The sequence below is a fragment of the Haplochromis burtoni genome, unplaced genomic scaffold (assembly GCF_018398535.1).
Source record: "Haplochromis burtoni strain Fernald_Lab_line unplaced genomic scaffold, NCSU_Asbu1 Contig_151, whole genome shotgun sequence".
NCBI lineage: Eukaryota > Metazoa > Chordata > Actinopteri > Cichliformes > Cichlidae > Haplochromis > Haplochromis burtoni.
In genome coordinates this window covers 1,100,442-1,105,779 of record NW_024582512.1, presented here as the reverse complement: position 1 = coordinate 1,105,779, position 5,338 = coordinate 1,100,442, and the positions used below count along the sequence as shown (strand labels likewise).

Sequence of the window (5,338 nt, the reverse complement as noted above, 5' to 3'; positions counted from 1 at the left end):
TGTCGGGCATAAACCGGTCCGTGGCGCAAAAAAGGTTGGGGACCTCTGATCTAGAGAGAAAAACACTGAGTAAGCTAAATTGTCACACAACCGCTCCATGCCAGCTTAGCGTAGTAGGTGTAATTTATCATTAATACCGCTGAAAAATCACTAATCTGAAATGGGTGGAACTAAATAAAACACCTTTCTCTGTGGTGTTCAAAACCTTTGCAAATGGGGAATAAATAATTACAAAAACTCCTGAAATAACACAGACATCTGTTCCCTGCAGACTAACTACTCTCACTATAAAGAACAACTTTGAACTGTGCTTCCCAGTGAAAAACAAACTCAGCTTTCAAAGCCAGAATTTCCTCTACGTCTAAATCCAAATTCATAGAAAAGTTCCAGTCAGTGAAATTTAATAATGCACTCACCTGTAGAGTCACTGGCACAACTACAAACAGTCGTCTTCACTGTGTCATATTTAAGTCAACTCTGAGTGTATTTTTCTCTTCCTGTCCTCAAATCTCAGATGTCATGCAAGCAGTCAGACCAGTCGATGTGAGAGCTGAATGTATATGGTGAGATAAGAGCAGCGCTTTGTTCCCTCCCTACTGGGTTGATAGCTGGGAGTGGGTGGGTCTTGTATTTATATGCAAGTGTGTTTGTTGGCAAGAGGTTAAATTGAGTCAATTTTTTACTGGATCACAGTGTTTATCTACTCTGTTGGATGGCTCGGGCCGTGATTGTGTTTGCAATGTTAAAATGGACCTAGACTCTGTGTCAACATATCCATAGTATTTAAATATATCTTGTAGACAGAGTGGATTACAAGGCAAACAGAACCTAAGGTGTGACAAGCATAGAATTGCTGCTGGGAAACAGCTTTCCTTAAAATAAACTCATGTCACCTGTGAGTTAAGTGGTCTTTGCATAATGATTTAAACAATGATTTGTTCCTATATGACTGGATTAAAAAACACAAAACACACACAGAATGAGTAACATTGCACCAATAGCGTATTAATGAATTAGCACCTTAATCTAATCTGAGGTTATATCAGCTATTTTATAAGGTACAAGGTTCGGTAATTGATTAAAGTTCTTAATAGACACACATATAATAATTTAAAAATAATTCAGTATTGTGTAATATAAAGAAAAATCTGACATGGTAGTATTTTTTTTTCATCAAAGCACATTTAATTAGGATTTACAATAAATATGGTATTTGTGCTTCCGGATAAAAAGGCATTAGTATCTTACTAACCAATTTACATGTCTTTTTTTCGAGTCATAGGCAACTGCAGGTGTCAAATTGCTTCATTAGCATGTAAATCTTCCACAGCGATTGTGAATCCCTGTCACTAGAGAAGGCAACACTTTGCCTACATTTGTCAGAGATCTTGATGAAAATAAACATATACATACTGTTTTACAAGGCATTACCTGCTTCGCGAAAGCTGTAAAAGCAAAACCAAAAAGGCACCTGGGAGGTGGAAAAACAAATTCAGCAGTCAAAATGTGCCAACATAACATTTAGCAGCAGTGCGCACGAACACTGAAAACTTTCAGTTTTAGTGCATTGACTGAATATTGCAGAGAAACTGTGACACACCAGCCTTTTACAAGCTGAGGAACCTATACTGACTCAGTAGCTGTGTTACTGATTGAATCAGTAGCTTTTTAAAGGCGATCTCGCCTGATGGGGGACTGTGAGAGTTGCTCCAGGCTCAAATGAGATTACTTGGTTACTCTGGTTAAAATCTTTCTAAAACGATCAGGAAAACAGTCCTGGTATCTTTGCACTGAGCTTATTACACTTTAACAGGTTAAACCAGCATTTCTTAACAGCTATGCAGCTGTTCCACTTCATACCTCATCACTATATTCCAAGGCAGTGCACTGTGAAGTGTGAGGTCGTGTGGATGAGCAGTTGTTATATTTCAGCTTAATCTGTTTTATATTAGCAGCTCATTCCAATAAGCTTTTGCATGTGAGATGTTTATGAAACATTGGTGAATTGCATTGTACAGAGTCTGCAAGTGTGGCATTAAGCATTTATTAAATAAACTCAATCACAATCCTGGGACACCAACTGATCTCAGCGTTATTGCACATCAGCTAACAGCTGTCCTGATGCCTTTTCACACATCCACTTGGTGAATCTAATTTAGGTCCAATATTTAAGCTGTCTTGATGCTGCCGTGCATTTGCAAGCCAGCCCGGTCCTGCTCTAAATGATGTTTCTGACCTAATCAGATAATCACAGTATCAATTGTCATTGATGCTTGTACCTGTCGCTTTTTCTTGGTCTCAGCTGGTAGAAATGCCATCTTCTGATCAAATTAGTGGTTTGCTTTGCATTTTAAAGTTTCCATGGACAAGATACAGTCTGAATATGACACGTGTTTGATGGCACAGGAGTTCTGTATGAATGGTTGAACCTTAAATGTAGTAAAAAGTGATTTGAGTTCTCAGAGTAGAAAAACATTTTATAGAATATTGGGAAAAATAATGTTTTCGTAGGACCTTGATTAATTGATCAAATGATTAACAGATCGTGAGTTTGACAGTACCAGCATTCAGTTGCTGTATGTGTCTTGGGAGTATGAAAAGGGGAATATTGGCAATTAATGACCCATGCTTACACAGACATTCGGGTGTGTCTAAATTTATCTAAACTCACAGGTGAAAAATATTCAAAATAGTTGCCAGTCTTCCCAGGAGTGGATGTCCCAGCAAATCTACCCCAAGGTGAGATCACAGAAATTGCCAAAAAAACCCAAACAAAAGCTACATTTCAGACTCTGCAAACTATTTTATTACATCAATGTAGGACTGTAAACCTCAATACAATTGGGTAGACAAAACAGAAAGCTGAACATGACATACTGCTAATAAAACCATTTAATAGCCACACTTTGTCACATAGCTAAATTCAACATCCAAACAGCCTCCAGGGATGTTTTGCTGTTTCTGTTGCACCTGTGACCGAGGGTTTCTAATATGAAGATAAATGCTTGGCAGGGCACGAGGGGCCAAAACTATTAAGCCCATTTTGAATGAAGAATTTCAATCTAAATGTGGACTGAACAAACCCGAGGATATCATTCATGAGAAAAACGATAATGGGGGGAAAAGCAATTGGTAAAAGCACTTTACCATGGATTAGAATAAAGAAAACACTAAGTAACCTTATGAAACTGATAGTGTACTTATGATAGTTACATAAGTAAACCAATAAAACAAATCATCAGTCTGTCATCTCATAGTAAGAAGACTCTAGGTTTAAAGCTGTTCAAAGACATGACCGTCAGGTTATCTGATGATTCCAAAATACCTGGTGGCGTGCATGGATTAGTTATTTGAATCTGTGTTATCCTGTTAAATAAAATACTAATACTACTAATAATAATGAATTAATCATGAGAGAGTTAAGCCAAGGGTAACAGAGCCTTCATGCATTGAGTACATGAAATCCACAGAATTCCACAGGAATAAATTGGCATCCAATAAATGTTAAATGTCCAAATGTGGCTGTACAGGACCTAATGCTAACAATCGTCATCGAACCACTGGATCAACATAAAACATGTGTTACGACAATTACAGTGCTGTGCAAAAAAAAAACCTCTTCTTGAGCAACCCTTCATTTCTTTATATTTTGCTTCCAAGGAGCCAGACTTTCTTGTGATTTTTAAAAATGGTTGTGAGCAGGCTTTCTGAAGGTCCTTCAGAGTTCTTCTTTAAACATTGGCTGCTTTTTCACTGACTTTCAATCCAATCTTTGCACTGATAATTTTCAGAGGAAACCGATTTGTTTGTTAAGCTACTTATCACTGACATTTGAATCATTCAAACTTAAAAAACACACCTGAGTCTAACCAGTGTTGTTTCTACACATAAAAAGAACCAATTTTAAATTATATCTTTAGGAACTTTGTTACAAACATTCTCAATTTGGTCACTTTTCTTTTTGTTCAATCTCCAAATAATGTCAAAGAAAGTGGCAGGCCTAAAACTATCTGTAGCAGATGAACAGTATCTGAAATTCATGACCTTAAGAAACAAGAAAAAAGACTGGACGGATCTAGAGAAATTTTCTTAGGTTGGCATGGAAATCAGATGGGGTGGCAAAATCAAAGCAATTTCTTCACACGTATGCAGGTGTTACTTCTGTAATATGTACTATATATGGTTAAAATACATCAAATAGAGCAAGTATAACCAGTCTTCATATAAATATAGTCTGTAACTTTCTTATTGGTTTCAGCCCAGATAATTAGACACTCGATTATATAAAAAGGTGAATTTTGAGTACTGTATAATCTATGTAATAAATAAGCATGTAGCCCAATAAGAATAAAATCAAGAAAGCTACACAACATGAGGTGGATCAGTTAGAAATACAAGTCTAACTAGAAGTCTACGTTTCACACTATTTTGGAGCTTTTGTCTTTTTTATTTATTTTGTATTTTTTTTTTGGAAATACTCAAATTGTTAAATGCTCAAATGTACACAAAATGTCAAATATCTGCACTGTCATGAACAAATGTACCTGTTTTTCACAAAAATTCCAAACTCCATTTTTATAATAATAATAATAATAATAATAATAATGGACCGCATTTAAATAGCGCTTTTCTTTTCTTTTTTGATTTATTAGTGTATAACACTCACCATGGCATTTCAAGAGTGCAACAGAAAGATATGTAAACAAGAAATAAAGCAGTTTCAAATGCTATTGGCTGAACCATTTTTAATGGGGGGTGGGGGTAACATTATGTAATATATTCAGTTATAGAATTTCTATTCAATGTTATTTGCAGCTAAGCTCAATATGGTAGCTTACTTTAATAAACAACACTGTCATGTGCAAAACCAGGGTGGCACTAGGGATGGCTAGAGATTACTTTAGGGTGGCACATGCCACCACAGTAGATCTGCTCCTACTGGTCACACAGCCTGAGAAGTGCATCTGTTGATGCTAAAAATCAGTGGTAACAGGTCTTATAGGTTGATGACTTTGTGATGATCCAAATTTGAATGTTTTTTTTTTTCAACTCACAAAGAGAAGGAAGTCAGATAAGAGGTACCACAGAGGTACCATTGTATTTTAGAGCATCCTGTAAAACACAGCAGAGGCTCTGACATGGTTTGGGGCTGCATGTAGAAAACTCGAGTCAAATTTTGATCCATCATGCAAAACCAAGTATCTGATTGATAACAGCTTCATTTTTCCACATGACCATCATCCCAAACACACTCCTAGTGCACTAAAGACAGGCAGTAAAAACAGGCATGGATTGGCCTTCCCTCCCCGGTTGATCTGATATCCTCGTGTTGGTGTTG

At 36.7% G+C, this 5,338-nt stretch overlaps 1 protein-coding gene across 2 annotated transcripts in view; it reads right to left on the bottom strand.

The window, feature by feature from the left end:
- Positions 1–5,338, bottom strand: part of slc26a1 (solute carrier family 26 member 1) — a 22,933-nt gene that overhangs the window by 15,878 nt on the left and 1,717 nt on the right. Inside the window, exon 1 of one of the 2 annotated variants that reach the window (XM_005931871.3) lies at positions 417–3,610. The exons of the other annotated variant lie outside the window; for it this stretch is intronic. The gene's annotated coding sequence lies outside the window, so the exon portion shown is untranslated. Of the gene's footprint in view, positions 1–416; positions 3,611–5,338 lie in introns of those variants that run through there. 2 annotated transcript variants of the gene reach the window in all.